Consider the following 18681-nt stretch of genomic DNA (forward strand, 5'->3'; position numbering starts at 1 on the left):
CAGGCTCCATGCACTGGGAGCCCCACGTGGGATTCGATCCCGGGTCTCCAGGATCGTGCCCTGGGCCAAAGGCAGGCACTAAACCGCTGCCAGGGATCCCCATTTTACTCTTTTAATTGTGATGTCTTTTGGCAAATAAATAGCAACAGTTCCTACTGTATAAATTTCTTATTATCAGAGACTTTGATCTAAAAGCATTTGGATATAACCCCGCATGAATGGTTTAGTGGATATTTAGGCAGACTCTCTCAAACCAGTAAATTAATAAACAAGTGCATTATTTTTTCTAACATTTTCATTTTTATATTGCTTTGTGTTCCTATGGACTTTCCTTCCACATCCCTCAACCACCTTTTCCTGATCAGTAATAATGTTAGGCCTCCATCTGTTTGTCCCCTCCATCCTTGCTCTCTTCAAAAAATACAGATATTTAGACTAAGAGAAAATAAATACTATTTAATCTTAGTTTATTAGAGGCACCAAAAAAGAGAAAATATACATAAAATGTTTGTTAAAAGGCAAAAAGATTTTAAAAATTGAAGTAGAAATTAGTGATATCAGGGATACCTGGGTGGTATAGTTGGTTAAGCATTAGACTCTCAATTTTGGCTCAAGTCATGACATGGGTCCTGGAGGCAGCCCCACATGGGGATCCCCACTCAGTGCAGAGTTGGCTTAAGATCCTCTCTCCCTCTTCCTCTTGTGCACACGCTCTCTAAAATAAATAAATAAAATTAAAACAAAAACAAAAACTAGTGACATGGATTAAATATTTCAAAATAAAGCCAGTAAATTTGATCAACCCTCCAAAACAATTGTTGAGAAGGGAAAGGGAACACAACACAAAAACAGGAATATACAGACAATCTGACTACTGATACATAAGCTACTTGAACAATTATTAGTATATACTGAATGATATTTTATAAGGCTAAGCTAGTAAATCTAGAGGATCTATTCACAGTAGAAGTTAGAAATTTAAGTGGGAAAGTGTAAAGATAAATAGAGATAGCTATAGACTTAGTGCTCTCCCCCAGAAGAAACTAGACCCACTTTGTGTTACCAGAGACCTGCAACACACCATCAAAGATAACATAGTTGTTATATTATTTAAATTATAAGAACTAAGCAAAATACAAAAGTATCTCAGTCAAAAACAAAATATGCCTGAAAATAAAATTGAACAGAGGGAACATGTGCATTCACACATACACATGCAATACATGGTAGAAAGTTTCTCAGATTTTAGTAACATGAATTCCTTTCAAGAAAAATAAGTCTTATAGAACCCCATTTTGATTTATGTATTTATGTACAACTATATATGTACAAAAATTAAATTGAAAGCCTATATTAATTACACCTGTTTTACCTAAACCTCCAAAACAAATACACAGAAATTAAATGCGTACTTTAAAAAAGATAGAGTATAGAGTAAAACTTCTTAGCCACTCAATGTCAACCATTATATTAAGGGGGATAGTATTTAAAAGAGGAAAGGTCTATTTTTTTCTATTTTTAAGTTGAATAAAACTGATAATGAGTATGCCTGTTCACATAAATATACTTTTTAAAGAATTGCTAATTTCAGGGTTTGATTTACTAGTTACAAATCATCAGAACTCCTAATTTTCCAAAAACTGCTAATGAGCAATCTTGTACTCTTTAAACATGAATTTTAATTTTAATCAGGTGCCATATAACAGATCTGTAGATATGCCTAGTTCACTTGAAAATAAATTAGCATTGTGAAAATATTAAAGTAGGCATTAAATAGCTATTTTACTTTTTATTGCTGGAATAGGATTAGACAAAACCTTCATCACTTATTTATAATTTCATTTATTTTTACAAATTAATATATATTAGGGGAAAATATACATCTGTTCTTCTCATTTCTTGGTGCATATCAGAATTATTTGTAAAGACTAAAAAATATATATTGATATCCATATCCCAACTCCATAGATTCTAATTCATTTCATCTAGGGTGAGGTCCAAAAATGTGTATCAAGTGCCAAAGATTTCTGATCTCTACCACGCACACACAAGTAACTTTAATAAATTATTAACTGCCGCAATTAAACTCTTCTGGGCTTCATCTGCCCATCTTAATATGTTCTTTAAGGATGACCCAATTCTCTCATTTTTTTTTACCCATTGTTGTCTGTGTACCTTGTGATTTTCTGTGGTTAAATGCTCCACCACTGAGCCATACTCCCAAATCTTATCATTTATTTTTTTTAAATCTATCCTTGGTGAGAAATCCATCTTAAGCACAAAGGCAAAGCAGGACCTTGGACTCATATAAGTTCTCAGTTGTAGGGTGGTGACCCTCATTTTCAAGATTATGCTTAAATATAGAATATCATCAAAATATGACACAATATGGAAGTATTTTACCATGAAAATAAATCTATAGAATACTTGGGTCCATGTATCTCAGTTAGAAATATGATTAGAAACCAAAATAATCTATAAATATGCAAATATTCTAGGTAACTAATAAAAAATTGAATCCAACTACACTTTAAAAGATGAATGGCATATTATGATCAATAAGGATTTTTACCAAGAAGGTAAATATAGCTTATTATTAGGAAATCTATTAATACAATTTACAATATTAATGATTTAAAAAAAGGAACTTAAGACAATCCAAATAATTTTTAAAGCATTTTGATGAAATTCACACATTTTTAGTAAACTATGAATAGAAAAACTCCATTAACTTAATTAGAGTTTCTTCCTTAAATCCAGAGCAAGTCTCTTGTTTAATGGTAAAATATTAGAATCATTGGAATTTAAATTAAATACAATATTTTAAATGCTCCAAACTACTATCATTCAAAAATAATGGTGTTGTCAGTAAAATAAGAACAAAAGGAAATGTGAGATAAGTTTTTTGGAAATTAAGTAACAATATTTGTATTCTACAAGTGATATTAACTATCACCCTAGAAAATCTAAAAGAATCATTTGAAAACGTTATCCAAATATAAAGGTAACACATGGAAATTAATAGTCTTCCTATATGCTAGTAATAACAAATCAAGGAGCCTAATGGGAAAAAAAGTTCTATGAGTTCTTTATAAACAAGAGCTATAAAGTAATTGACAGCTATAAAATAACCACTTAAAGAAATATTTAAGGTATTTAAAATAAAACAATAAATGTAATCCTGGTTTCTGGCCAAGATAAAGTAGGACTAAATTTACCCAATTGTCTTCACCAAATAGAAAAATGCAAAAAACATACATAAAATAGAGATTTTTTTTAAGCATTGGAGAATAGTCAAATGTCCCTCAGCTTATACCTTGAGAGGGTTTCTAGGCTGAGGTGCAGGGAAGGGGAACCCAGGTGACTGTTGGTGTCTTCCAGTTCAGTATGGATACTGGGCTTTCTTTCTTTCTTTCTTTCTTTCTTTCTTTCTTTCTTTCTTTCTTTCTTTCTTTCTTTCTTTTTTTTTTTTTTGATACTGGGTTTTCAAGAAGACTCTATAGTTAAATTTATAAGGAAGGGTACCAGAGAGGAGAGAGAAAGAGCACTCTGAGGATATGCAGAGGCCTGACTTCCAAGTCTTCAGGTGAATACATATCAGAGCAGGTACAGGAAGCAACCACTGAATGCTGGGGAAAGATCAGTAAAAAGCAGGCAATTGGGATTATGAGTATTAGACACATGGTCTACATTGACTCATGATCCCCTGTTGAGCATGCAACATGTGGGGTGCAGGTAATAAATGAAGTTCTGGCCTAGATCTGGTTCAGAATGGATCCACTGCATCCGCAGACAAACTTGGTGAACATTTTATTTTCTTGGTCTCTTAATGTGTGTTCATAATGGACATGCGTGGAGTTGTCAGAATCCTAATGTTGCTTCCTCACTAAGAAAAGAGCGATTATATCGATTATATCGGGTTAGATTAGATACTTTCGAAAGTCCTTCTCCCTAAATAGAGTAGATAAAAAACAATGATGCATCTTAAGTGAAATGATACATAGAGTGTCACTTTCAAAGACACAAAGGATGGAGGGAAGTAATTCCTGTCCAGTCTTCATTGAATTCACCACTCTGGCCCCTAATATATGATATGGATCACAGTATAGGAAAGACTGCTAGTACAGAATTAACCAGGTATTAACTCCAACTGCAGTTTGGTCGTATCCACCTGCATATGGAATGTGACTATGCTGCTGGTGAATGCCTATTTCACATTCCTATCAGGAAGGAGAATCAGAAGCAACTTACCTTATGTGAGCATCATATACTTATGATGTTAGCAGGATTATGTTAACACTCCCAACCTTTGTCATAATATTGCCAAAGATACTTGGATCATCTGCAAATTCTGCAGAACAGTACACTGGTACATCATATCAAGAACATGAATCCGATAAGACTAGAAGAACAAGAAGTAGCAAATCGGAGCCTGTGATCAAACATGCATGCTCCAGAGGTTGACATGTGTGGAGATTTTACCAGTCTAGTGATCTAGGGCATGTGAGGATAATCCCTTTCATAGAAACAGACAAGCTGTATTTTATAACTCTCATTAGTAAATAAATAAATAAATAAATAAATAGAAAAGAATTGATAGGCTTCCCTAGGTTTTGAAGTAGCATATTCCACTTTCTTGGAAACATCCGTCTCATTCATTTACTATATGACATGTTAACTCTCCAGTAAGAATGAGGCTTAAAAAAATAAAAAATAGATAAATAAATAAATAAATAAATAAATAAATAAATAAATAAATAAATGGCTACACACAAACTGGCTCAGTTTATGAGAGGCAATCCTGCCATGTGGCCTGTATTACCAAGATCTTCATGAGTTAGGGACAATGATGCCTCATGCAGTTTATGGAAAGTCCAAAAAGAAGAGTCACAACATAGACCTCTATGGTTTGGAGACAGGTCCATCTGCAGCAGATAACTACACATTGTTGGAAAAGTATGAGATATGCTATGAGGTCCCCACAGACACTGAGCTTTTGAGCATGAGCCATCAAATGACACATGGCCAGAGCTGCCCACTAGGAATTAGATTCTTTCAAATAGCCAAGTCATAGTCAGGTGGGCTAAGCAGTAGTCTATTGTAATATAAAAGTGGTGTAGATTTCCTAGAAATCTACAAAACTAAAACTCCTAGATAATAAGGTCACAGAATGTTATATTAATATACAAAAATTGTTTATTTCTATGTACTAAAAATGAACACGTAAAGACAAAATTAAAACCTATTACCAATTACAATCACTAAAAAAAAAAAAAAAAAAAAAAAAACAAAATACTTGGATGTAGTTCTAGCAAAATATGTGCTTTTATGGTAAAAACACAGCAACAAAATGATTGAGCCAAGAAATCAAAGTTAAATAAATGCACAGACATACTGTTTATATAACTTCTTCCAGGTTGCAAACTGCTGACTTCTTCTTGAATCCTCACATGGCAGAAGGAGACCTTATTAGCTTTCTGGCCTCTTCTTAGGACAGCACTAATCCCATTCATAAGGGCTGTATCCTCACGACCTAATTATCTCCTAAAGGCCCCACCCCCAAATACCATCACATTGGGATTAGGGTTTAAACATATTTGGGCTGGGGCTCAAACATTCAATTCACTGCATATGTACATACAAAACCACTTATACCTATTTCAATCATAAAAAATTTGTGCATATATCTAAGTAGGATGATGATTTACCAATTAGTTTATATGCATTGTCCTTCCTCACACTTACAACTTTTCTTTTGCCCCTGGGCTTGGCTTTCTGGGTATTTGGCTGGGAATGAGCTTCTAATGGACCAACTTTCTGTGACAGACACAGCACTGAATGCAATGTTTTACCGAAAGGAAAATAAAGATGGGGGAGAGAGGAAATCATTGTCTCATTAAGCAGATGATAATTGCAATTATTCACCAAGAATTATGAATCACAAATGAGGATTGCAAAGTCAATTGGGAAACAATTTGGCTATAAATACTCTTATTAAACAGCTTAATGAAATCCGCTTTGCTTTAGAAACTTCCACTCTTGTTTTCATCAAGTGCTTTGCAGAAGTGCAAATCTTGATAAAATATTCCTGTCTCCTGCAATGCAGGAAAAAGGAGCAATGTACTATAATAATCATGTTGATAGTTGCAAGACCTTCTGATGGTAATAATATCCCCTACAGTTCAATTGCACAGGGTTTTTAGTTTTCTCACTCCAAACCATCATTTCATGTGGTCTCACAACACCATGTAATATCAGTCAAGGACAATATTCCATTGCAAATGTACAGCTAAGGAAAATGTAGTATAGAAAGGCATAATGATTACCCTGAGGTCATACAGTCATTGCTGGAGTAGAATCTGGGTCTGCTTTTTTCCTCTAAATCTTGCCCCTGAATCACAATACCTCCACCATCAGTTTCAATGCCTTTGGTTTCACATAACTGAAAATCGAGCTCAAACTGACTTCAACATTAACAGAATTTACTGATTTATGTAAATAGGAATTTCAAATGTAGATAGGTAGATATGACAATTGATTTCATCTAATAGTTCAGAAATGTCATCTCATTTTTTTTCCTCTCTTCATTCATTTTCTGCAGTGCCCTTTATCCTTTCTTGCCTCAAGAACAGCTCAGGCTGTCACAGCATAACTTTCAGCAGCTTCTCCAGAGAGATAGATAGTGGCAGAGAGACAGAAAGAGAACCCATTACAAACATAAGTGTGGACTTAATTCTGATGGGCCAATGTAATTTAAATGCCCTTGCCATATCCAAGTGCTATGACTAAGGCAAAAGCATGTACTGATTGGCTTCAACTAGTGTTTCTGTCTATTTCTTTACCTATTACCAATGGCAAAGACTTGAATTAATGCTGATTACAGGAACAATCAAAGCCCAGTTCCAGAGCCAGCGTAGAGTAAATCATACCCAAATTCAAACCACAGAGACGCTACATAATGATGTGGGGAGAGGGATCCCTGGGTGGCGCAGCAGTTTGGCGCCTGCCTTTGGCCCAGGGCGCGATCCTGGAGACCCGGGATCGAATCCCACGTCAGGCTCCCGGTGCATGGAGCCTGCTTCTCCCTCTGCCTATGTCTCTGCCTCTCTCTCTCTCTCTCTGTGACTATCATAAATAAATAAAAATTAAAAAAAAAAAATAAACTGAGGTACTCTTAAAAAAAAAAAAAAAAATGATGTGGGGAGAGCATTCCCCAAAGGAAAACTGAGTTATATTAGAAAATGCAAGTGGATAGAAACATGAGCTGGAAAAGGAATAAATGAATGTCTACTTTACCTGCAAATGTACCACTCATTGGACAAAAAATGAGCAAGCCTAGAGGCTAATATGCATGAATCTAGACCACGGAAGATGCTGGTTAGAGCTAGGATTAAGAGGGCTATAAATGTACATTAGTTCTCATATAAACTCAAGATTTGAAATGGGATGGAGAATGGGATTTTAGGCAAAAAGTAGTTTCAAATAAATCTATGAGGCCAATGATACATGATCAGTGTCCATGTTTTACCTACATCCACTTCCTCCTTATTTTGCTCCATTTTTTGAATCTCAAAGCTTTCTGCTAATATTAGATTGTGTTGGTAGTTGCAGAGCTCACTGTCTATTGAACTTATCCAAAGCCATCTGGCTACAGCCCCAGCTGTGTGATCTTATAAAAATTATTTGACTTCTCTGGGCCTCATTTTACTCTTTTATAAAATTAGTATTTTTCTAAAGTTGATTATAAAAAAAAAAAACTTCATCATCTCTAAGGTACCTTCCAGTTTTAATATCCAATAATGTTCCTGCTCTAGAGATGGGTTCACTTACCTTGAACATTATATTTGGTTCTATACCAAACCAAAAATATTCAGGAGAAAAGCTGAATACCTGTATTCCCCATTTTATCAAACATTAGACTGATTTGCTTGGCTGGGGGGAAATCAAAAGAATCCTTGTGCTTTCCAATAGACATAGAAAACATAGAAGACATAGATTTCCAACAGAAATCCTTGCTTTCAAATGGGGCTTCCTATCCCCATTTGCTGATAGGAGGAAGATTACTTACAAATAGGCTCCTACTTTCTTATCCAGGACTTTGTTTTTTATGGTAGCATTTGGTAGCTGAACCTAAACCATACCTGCTGTTTTAACTGAAACTGCTGCATGAATGATGCCGGATGTTTACTTAAAAAAAAACTACTGAATTAACAATAACTCATCACCTCCAACCTTGCATCTAGTTTTTTGTTGTTACTAATAATCCTTCAAAAATGTGATTTGTATTTCTCTCTTTGTAATGTTTGCAATAGATTCCTAAAGTGGGATCAGTAGGTCAAAGACAAAATAGAGATGTTATTTTGCTAGAAGTTGCAAACTTTCTGACCATAGATATTGCATTACTTTGCATCCACAGCAGCAAAGTCTGAGAGTACCTGTTTCCCCATAGCCTCACAATCAGTTTCCAAAAAAAACCAAAAAAACAAAAACAAAAACAAAAGAAAACAAACAAACAAAAAAAAAACAAAAAAAAAAAACCACTTTGGAATTCTGGTCAATAGATAAGAAACTGCATTGCATTGAAGTTTTAATTTGCATTTTCCCTCATGTAAGTGAAATTCTATTAAGCTCTGTAACTTGTAATCCTATGGTATAGTTGAACTTTTTCTTCTTTTTAGAAGTTCTTTAAATTTTAACTTTTGTCTGTGACAAAAGGTGCACATTTTTCTGCTTGGCATGCCATTTGTCCTTCCTCTTTGATGATAGTGTATTTTTTGGAGATATTTTTGTTTCATTATGATGAAATCAAATTTATAGTTACTTATTCAGAGAATACTTTAAATAAGGTGCTGAGGGAATGTCAGAGGATATATTAAGTCTGAGAAACTGGAAGGTAGGGTGACAAGACATCCAGGTTTACCCAGATCAAGGGGTTTCTTGGGAATGAGACTTAAAGTGCTAAAGTCACAATAGTCCTAGGTAAACCAAGGTGAGTTGATAACTCTATTCAAAAGTTGAGATAAATTTTCCATCTGGGAAGGCCAGGAAAGAGTATTTGTGAACAGCAGAGACAAAGTTTAAAAGCAGAAAAAGCACAAATGTTTCCTAAGAAGTGCCATAGGACCACTGTAGAAGGAGCATAGCAGTGGAAGAGGATGGTAACCTATTAAAATAATGAGATAGAAGGGTCTGATCATGAAAGATCATTACACCATGGCGAAGTAGGGGTAACTTGCATTTATTGTAAAAGCTTTGGGATGTTATTTACGGGCTTTAATACAAGAGCGGCATGATCCATTCATGCCATTTGGAACTTGTTCATCTGTCATTGATTGAGTGTTGGCTTTTGGTTTAGTTTTTAATCTTTGCATTCCAGTCTCTCTATAGAAGACCCTTTATCTGCTATACTGAATCTTTTCCTCCTCACTTCAACATACATGTTATCTACCGCTAGAGCCTGCACAAAGAGTGATGAAAAATCCTTGCTGGATAAACAAATGGCAGAAGAATTGAAAAGTGGCCCATGTTCCCCTCATATCAATCCTATGAAGTGCCTTTTCAAGGGAAACAACTGATGGGAAAGCTTTTAAAGGCCAGAAAAACCCTCCAATGTAATACATTGTCTTTAAATTTACAGCACCTCCGTTTTCGTATGTTTCTTTTCTTATGGCTCAAAGGGAAGTATTTTTAGGTTTACCTGATAACTAGATATTTCCCATTTAATTGAACATTGTGAACTTTAAATATAAAAATGGAATGGTTTAATTATCCTTTTTCAATTCCTGCGTTCAAACATATTCTCTCAGACCACTCCTTTTGGTCCCTTAACAGTATATTAGGTAGATTCTGTGATTTAGCAATCACTTTAGATTATTAGAAGATGTACTCAGCCCAAACTGATATAAGTCCCAAATGCAATTCAAATACTAACTCCTCCTTCCCCGCAACAGCCCCCTGCAGGGGATATCGGTTGTGAACAAAATCTGTCATTTTATCTTAGACCCTCACATCCTAACACCTTTGAGGAATGTGGATTGTGTGGTTTGGTTCTCTGGTTCTAGAACACCTCCTCTCTTCACCCTTCATCTCTCCTCCCACCTCTGTGTCAAGCCCCTCTCCATAAAAGCAGCAGAGAGAAGAGAGTAGGAAAGGAAGAGTGGCAGTGGCTGGAAATATCTATGTTCTTACTCTGAGTCAGGCTAATTCCATTTGTTGTTGATGCTATCCACCAATATGGTGATTTCCTGCAAACACAAGAATGGTTTTCACAAGGTAGAAATTGTTTTACTCTGGCCCCTTCATTGTTAGGGACTCCAAGAGGAATAGCTGTAGTGTCTTACAATCCTGAGATTTCCACACACCCAGTCCTCTCTCTCAGAAGCCACATGGGCAGCCATATGGTTCTTGCCCATGATCAATTCAATAGTTTTTCACTTCACTTGAAGTCACAAGTGACTGCTGAGATGTTGTTTCACACTCTACAACTACATCTGGCATCCATTTTCACCCATATCCATTTGCTAATGTCACTTAGGTCTCCCTTCAGAGAATGACTCCTCTTCCATTGCTCAGTGGCACCTGTGTGGTTGATTTGAGTTTGCTAGGTTTTGCTGTGCCTCTGCATCAGAACTGAGATCTCATTGATCTAAGGCCATGATTTCACTCTTTGCCTGAAAATTAGGTTGGGTGTGAGTTCCTCTCCCCTTCTTTCTAAGCATACTATAAAATGATTCCTGCTTGCTCTGTTGATCTGGACAATTCTGTCTTCCAATATCTCCAGATGAGAAGCAGATCTTTGTTTCTTTGGGAACTTCTCCCAACTCTGGGGAACAAGGGTCAGCCCCTAGCCATAACCTAAAAAACATTTCTATTCCTTTGCAGTGCCTGCAGATTCTGCAACTGAACAATACCAGGAAGCAAGTGATATGCCAGTGTGCCCTTACCATAGATACTCCAAGCTCTCCTTCTTTGTAGACTTTGGGGTCCCTCTCACTTGGCTTTGATGAAGAGAAATATCTCTACCCTCTATAGGGAAGAAAAGTGCTATAGATTCTCTCTCCTCTTCTTAGTTCAGAGACAGGTACGGACAAAAAAGGGATGGGAAAGAGATAGGGCACAAAGGGATGGGGTGATGTGAGACACTAACAGAGATGCTGGTAGTCCATATGGCCCCTTCTCATTAATCAGAGCCAGGCATTTCCACTCTGGGAGGATGTAGCCTGTGTACCCACAGGGAGATTAGCAGGATGCAAGCTGGATTGCGGTTCTTATTACCCTCTTGGCTATGTATATTAGAAGCATGAACAACCTACACAAAACAACTATGAGCCATGGTCCCAACGCTTGCAGTGATAATCAGGTATAGAAGGTCTGGTTTGACTACTGCTTAATAAATACTGAAGAAGGGGGTCTGGCCTCAAGTGGCATTTGCTCTGTGTCAGCTATGTCATGAAAATGAAAGGTCAAAGAAAATTACCACCCAGCTTCCTTCTTTTTTTTTTTTTTCCAGCTTTCTTCTGAATATGTTTAATTAAATTCTGTTGGACATTGTGTTCAGTGACTTGTACTGATGCTGGAAAATTGTTATAAAATCATATCCAAGGGCAATTTGAAAGAGAAGCAATTGCTTGTAATGATTGAGAGGAACTAGGCACTTAAGAAAACTAAACTATACTTTAAACTATACTTTAAGGTTAAGTCACATTATCTTCATGTAACATACTCATAATAGCAAAAACATATTTCAGTTAAAAGAACCAAACTCTGGATCCAAATATGAAATGCATTAAGAAAATCATGAAAAGAAAATGTAGTCTTATGCCTCATAAGAATGGAGATGTGGCCCAAATTCCCTTAGTATTGTTTGTTTGTTCATTTAAGAGTTTTTTTTCTCTTTTTCTTTTATTTATTTTTTTTTTAAATATTATTTTTTATTGGACTTCAATTGGCCTACATATAGCATAACACCCAGGGCTCATCCTGCCAAATGCCCCCCCTCAGTGCCCAGACCCAGTCACCCTAACCCCCCATCCACCTCCCCTTCCGCTACCCCTTGTTCATTTCCCAGAGTTAGGTGTTTCTCATGTTCTGTCTCCCTCACTGATATTTTCACTCATTTTCTCTCCTTTCCCTTTAATCTCTTTCACTAATTTTTATATTCCCCAAATGAATGAGACCATATAATGTTTGTCCTTTTCCGATTGACTTATTTCACTCAGCATAATACTCTCCAGGTCCCACCACGTCAAAGCAATTGGTGGGTATTTGTCGTTTCTAATGGATGAGTAACATTCCATTGTATACATAGACCACATCTTCTTTATCCATTCATCTTTCGATGGACACTGAGGCTCCTTCCACAGTTTGGCTATTGTGGACATTGCTGTTAGAAACATCGGGGTGGGTGTCCCGGCGATTCACTGCTTCTATATCTTTGGAGTAAATCCCCAGCAGTGCAATTGCTGGGTCATAGGGCAGATCTATTTTTAACTCCTTGAGGAACCTCCATACAGTTTTCCAGAGTGGCTGCACCAGTTCACATTCCCACCAACAGTGTAAGAGGGTTCCCCTTTCTCCACATCCTCTCCAACATTTGTGGTTTCCTGTCTTGTTAATTTTCCCCATTCTCACTGGGGTGAGGTGGTATCTCATTGTGGGTTTGATTTGTATTTCCCTGATGGCCAGTGATGTGGAGCATTTGCTCATGTGCTTGTTGGCCATGTCTATGTCTTCCTCTGTGAGATTTCTCTGCATGTCTTTTGCCCATTTCATGATTGGATTGTTTGTTCCTTTGCTGTTGAGTTTAATAAGTTCTTTATAGATCTTGGATACTAGCCCTTTATCTGATAGATCATTTGCAAATAGCTTCTTCCGTTCTGTAGGTTGTCTTTTAGTTTGGTTGACTGTTTCTTTGGCTATGCAGAAGCTTCTTATCTTGATGAAGCCCCAATAATTCATTTTTGCTTTGTTTCGCTTGCCTTCATGGATGTATCTTTCAAGAAGTTGCTGCGGCCAAGTTCAAAAAGGGTGTTACCTATGTTCTCCTCTAGGATTTTGAAGGAATCCTGTCTCACATTTAGATCTTTCATCATTTTGAGTTTGTCTTTGTGTATGGTGTAAGAGAATGGTCCAGTTTCATTCTTCTGCATGTGGATGTCCAATTTTCCCAGCACCATTTATTGAAGAGACTGTCTTTTTTCCAGTGGATAATCTTTCCTGCTTTGTCCAATATTAGTTGACCATAGAGCTGAGGGCCCATTTCTGGATTCTCTATTCTGTTGCATTGATGTATGTGTCTGTTTTTGTGCCAGGACCACACTGTCTTGATGACCACAGCTTTGTAGTACAACTTGAAATTCAGCATTGTGATGCCCCTGGCTCTGGTTTTCTTTTTCAATATTCCTCTGTCTATTCAGGGTCCTTTCTGATTCCACACAAATCTTAAGATGATTTGTTCCAACTCTCTGAAGAAAGCCCATGGTATTTTGATAGGGATTGCATTAAATGTGTAAATTGCCCTGGGTAGCATTGACATTTTCACGATATTAATTCTTCCAATCCATGAGCATGGAATATTTATCCATCTCTTTGTGTCTTCCTCAATTTCTTTCAGAAGTGTTCTGTAGTTTTTAGGGTATAGATCCTTTACCTCTTTGGTAGGTTTATTCCTAGGTATCTTATGCTTTTGGGTGCAAGTGTAAATGGGATTGACTCCTTAATTTCTCTTTCTTCAGTCTCATTGTTGGTGTATAGAAATGCCACTGATTTCTGAGCATTGATTTTGTATCCTGCCACAGTGCTGAATTGCTGTATGAGTTCTAGAAATCTTAGGGAAGACTCCTAACTCTGGGAAATGAACTAGGGGTGGTGGAAGGAGAGGAGGACGGGGGGTGGGGGTGAATGGGTGACAGGCACTGAGGGGGGCACTTGACGGGATGAGCACTGGGTGTTATTCTGTATGTTGGTAAATTGAACACCAATAAAAAATAAATTTATTATAAAAAAAAAAGAAGACTATTTACCATGACCAAGTGGGATTTATCCCCGGGCTGCAAGGCTGGTTCAACACTCGTGAAGCAATCAATGTGATAGGTCATATCAGCAAGGGAAAAAACAGGAACCATATGATCCTCTCAATAGATGCAGAGAAAGCATTTGACAAAATGCAGCATCCATTTCTGATCAAAACTCTTCAGAGTGTAGGGATAGAGGGAACATTCCTCAGCGTCTTAAAAGCCATCTACGGAAAGCCCATAGCAAATATCATTCTCAATGGGGAAGCACTGGGAGCCTTTCCCCTAAGATCAGGAACAAAACAGGGATGTCCACTCTCACCACGGCTATTCAACATAGTACTGGAAGTCCTAGCCTCAGCACAGGCAACAAAAAGAAATAAAAGGCACTCAAATTGGCAAAGAATAAGTCAAACTCTCCGTCTTTGCAGATGACATGATACTCTACATAGAAAACCCAAAAGACTCCACCCCAAGATTTCTTTTTCTTTTAAAACAACACAGATGAAAAGTTACTTACAACCCTTAATTCAGGACACCATCATTATTGGTTCTTCTATTGTTTACTTGTTTATTTATTTATTCTTCTCATGTGTCTCCATTGTGAATGGTGTTCGTCTCCCAGCCACAGGCCACTATTTTAATAGGTTCTAAATATATCTGTGAATCTCTACATATTCTTGTACAGGACATGCATTTGGGAGGTATTTTTAAGCTTTTAATTTTAATTATTTTTGAAATATTCTATTCTTCTATTTATAATTTTTATTCTTAGCACTGTTTTTAAGATAATTCATTTTTATTATGTATGTATGATTATGTGTATGTGATTTTTGCTTCTACTTGCAATAAAATATTCCACATCATGGTCGTCCTGTCTTTAAATAATGGGTTGCCTCCAGCATTTAGTATCCTGATCCATGTCTCATTACGAACCTGTGTAAGACTTGGATTGCTGTGTCATAGGGTTCTGCACACTTAATTTGACTAAGGACTACTATGATGCTCTCTAGAATGGCCACACTGTTCTACACTCTCACCCCAGTGAATTATGGGCTCTCTCCTTTGCCAACAAATATCACCTTTACAACTGGCTTGCCTTGACTCTGTCAAGGGGACATGCAGAAGACTGAATCTACTTAATGAATCTACTTAAACACATATTCTATGCTATCAGAGAGAAGAAACCGGGATGAAGGTGGCTACAAGGTGTGTAAGTGGATATAGAGGGAATATTGTAATTATTAATGAAGCTGTTGCAACTTGAATTTGCTAAATAGATGGTAAATTGATAGCTTAAAGAGAGCCCCTTTGCCTTTCTCTCTTTCTCTCTCTCTCTCTCTTTATATTAAAAGTAAGTTTATGGCTAAACAGTTAGAAAAGAAAATATGTCAAATGGCCATGAAAAAAATTTTTTTATAATAATACCAAATAGAAAACCCTCTGGAAAACTTCTGTTTTATATTTCTTTTCAGGTTGTGTATGTGTGCATGTGTGTGTGTGTGTATGCATCTTCATGTGGTGGGTTTTAAAAAATTTTTTATTATTATAGTAAGTAAAGATATAACATGAGATCTACCCTCTTCACAATACCACACCACATACTTAAAAACTACTTAATTATAAGCAAATAAGGTTAACTATAAGCAGCTCTCTAGAACTTTCCCATCTTGCATAACTAAAATTTTAAACCCAGTGAACAGTAACTCCCTGATTTCCACCACCTGAATCCCTAGCAACCCCCATTCCACTTTGTATCTCTCTCTTAAAACTATTTTCTGATTATCACAGATATATGCACACAGATCTTAATCTCAAAATCACTTTTGAATTTATAATTTGAGGTTATGGTGATGATTATAAATCCTTGCAAACACAAATTTATCATAGAAATTTCAAAGCAAAAAATAAAGGAGACTCACACCATTTCATATCACAGCCTGATATCTCCCTTGATCCAAGGATAGAAACAACATGAATTCTTAACCTACATTTTAGCAATCCAGCTCAAATATTTGATATTGAGATGGAATTTTTAATGTTTTCTTCTAGGGAAAATATAATTTAAAAGATCAGGGTATTATGTCAGGTATTGGGGAGGAATCCTTAAATTTTACCTTATAGCATTGTCAGGAAAAGTCATTAGAGAGGGGCAGGGGAGCAATTGAAAGAATCTACAAGGACTTGTACACTTTCCCTTTGGCAATGCAAAGGGGACAGGGATGTCAGCTAATTTGAGTTTGAACTTCTCAGAGATAAAAGCTAAATTATTTGAACAACAACAACAACAAGAACAACAAAGTGGTATAGCTTTTTGAAGTCAGAGATCTACCAAGAAAGTGAGAATTTTTAGAGCTAACCTTCCAGAAAGCAAGGAAGCCCTAAATGGTGAAACCAACATTTGGTACTGTTTCTCCCTTTGAGCATTTGCTGGTCTGAAAACAGGAAGTGAGAGGCTACAAATCTAAGCATAAAATAGGAGCTAAAATGATTGGCAGTCTATAGGTCTGGGTGTAAAAAGCCATAAAAAGGAGGGGCTCTTTGCTCACAAATGAGACAAACTGGGTACTTGAAAACCTGCATTGTAAATCTAAGTGTGAACTAAATGCAAACTGGCTCCTGCAAGGACTGAAGATTAGCTTTGAACCAGCTCAGATCTTGATTAAAAGATCTCCCCTAGCAAAAGTCCAAGGAGGACTTTTGAACTTTTGTCTCTAAATTGTGTAACACAAAATATCTAGCATCCATTAAGAAAACAACCAAGAGTATCAGTGAGAGTCTAGTCAGGAAGCAGAAACCATGCAATGTATTTAAATAGAAATGATTTCATATAAAGAATTTTTCAGTGGAAATTTATAAACTGAAAGGCAAAAGGTAGGACACTAAAGTGTCACTAGGTAGTAAGTGCGGAAGCAGCTTATTTACAACTGAAAGATGAGAAAGAAGATGGAACTATTTTAGTGAAGTTTGGAAGAGAAGTTTCTCAGAGATAAAAATCAGGATATTAAGAAGGAATTGATCAGTGGTCTCTCTGATCTTACAGAAGGATTCTTGGGGTTCTGAGACCCAGACTTCTCCGGTGGTAATCCTGTCTGGTTGGTGCTGGACTCTGTAAGCAGTCACATTAAGGCTGGTTCTTTACCTAAAGAACTGGAAACTGGATTCCATTGGTGCTACTTAAACACCTGCTGTGGAGTGAAGAATCACTGGGAAGATAGCCATAGGAACAGGAAGCAGACAGGAAGCAAACTTGAAAGATAAAGTACCTTCTTTTCCATCCAACCTTCCAATCTCCCTCTAGTACCTTTATGGTTAAAGCTACATAGGAAGTCAGCAGGCAAATCCAAAATGTTTTTTGCAGATTCCCACTCTAAGAGCAAAGAACAGTGGGTTTTGAGGCTGAGAAGTAATAGCTCAGCAACTGTTGCAGCAAGCATGTAAAACAGCATGATTGACCAAGAGCGAGTGAAAAAGTAGACAATTCAATAGAATCAGAAGGGATCCAGATTTTGTGGTTGTCAAACAATTATTTTCAAATAATTATGATTAATAATATGCTCAAGAAGTAAAATGACAAGATGGAGAGAATTCTGGCAAAGAACTGGCAACTATAAAACCAAATCAAATGGAAGCTAAAAACCCTAATAACTGAAACTAAGAACTCAATGAAAGTTCAACTCATGGTTAACAAATAGAAGAATATAAAAGATCAAACTGTCAGGAAATAACAGAAAAAAAATCACATTTTTCTTTAATGTCATTGAGACCAGAGGGCAATAACCATCTAGAAAATGGAACTCTATAAAGTGATAAAGCTTTCCTAGTGTTGCCTCAGTAATAGGTTCTTGCCCCATTCAGTACCATTCACCAAATATCCAACTAACAAAACAGTATTTGATGGCAAGCAGATAATTTATTCGATGGCCAGAACATGGAGAAGGGGACTCATGCTCTAAAGTCACCTTCTCTCCATTAGGTCTCATGGTCAGTGTTTTATGGATTTAGAGTAATTAAGGGGCTGATAAGCAAGATGGTGTCAGGGTTTTTCAGGGAATGGGGAGGAGGTTTCTTCAAATTAGAGTGCCACCTCTTTTCTTCTCTTAAAGGGGCACAGTCAGATCTGTCATGGGTTGCTAGGTGTGTGTGTGTGTGTGTGTTTTTTTTTCATTTTGACAATTAGATGGTAATAATCTTGAACTCACCTGGGGGTTACCTCATCTGAACTGGATCAAGTGGGCCAAAAACTGGGTCAGGAGGACTTAGTTGGAGCTCGTGGATTCTGACATCTGGCTTTATTTTCTGATAGTAAGCAGCACCTGCAAGCAGGGATGGAAAACTGGGTTATTGTGGCTTATTTGGAGCTTCTTGGTTAGTCCCTGGTGATACTAAATGAGTAATACAAAAGAGATTTTCATGCTTGGGGCCAGTTGCTAATGTGGGAACTGAAGGAAAGGCAAGTCTATAGCCAATTAAACATTTTTTTTTTTTTAAAGATTGTGTTAAAAGACAGAGAGAGCACAAATAGAGGGGGGAGCAGAGGAAGAGGGAGAGAGAGAATCTCCAGCAGATTCCACACTGAGTGTGGAGTCCAATGCAGGGCTTGATCCCATGACTCTGAGATCATGCCCTGAGCCAAAATTAAGAGTAAAATATTTAAGTAAATTACCCA

General features: G+C 36.8%; 1 long non-coding RNA gene across 1 annotated transcript in view; it reads right to left on the reverse strand.

The window, feature by feature from the left end:
- Positions 1-482: 482 nt before the first annotated feature.
- The window catches only part of LOC144300804 (uncharacterized), a 66121-nt gene continuing 47922 nt past the window's right edge, over positions 483-18681 (reverse strand). Inside the window, exons 2-3 of the long non-coding RNA XR_013367586.1 lie at positions 18215-18328; positions 483-715 (exon numbers count right to left, since the gene is read on the reverse strand). This is a non-coding gene — a long non-coding RNA (uncharacterized LOC144300804). The remainder of the gene's footprint in view (positions 716-18214; positions 18329-18681) is intronic.

Source organism: Canis aureus, chromosome 29 (genome assembly GCF_053574225.1).
Source record: "Canis aureus isolate CA01 chromosome 29, VMU_Caureus_v.1.0, whole genome shotgun sequence".
In the NCBI taxonomy this organism is placed as follows: Eukaryota; Metazoa; Chordata; class Mammalia; order Carnivora; family Canidae; genus Canis; species Canis aureus.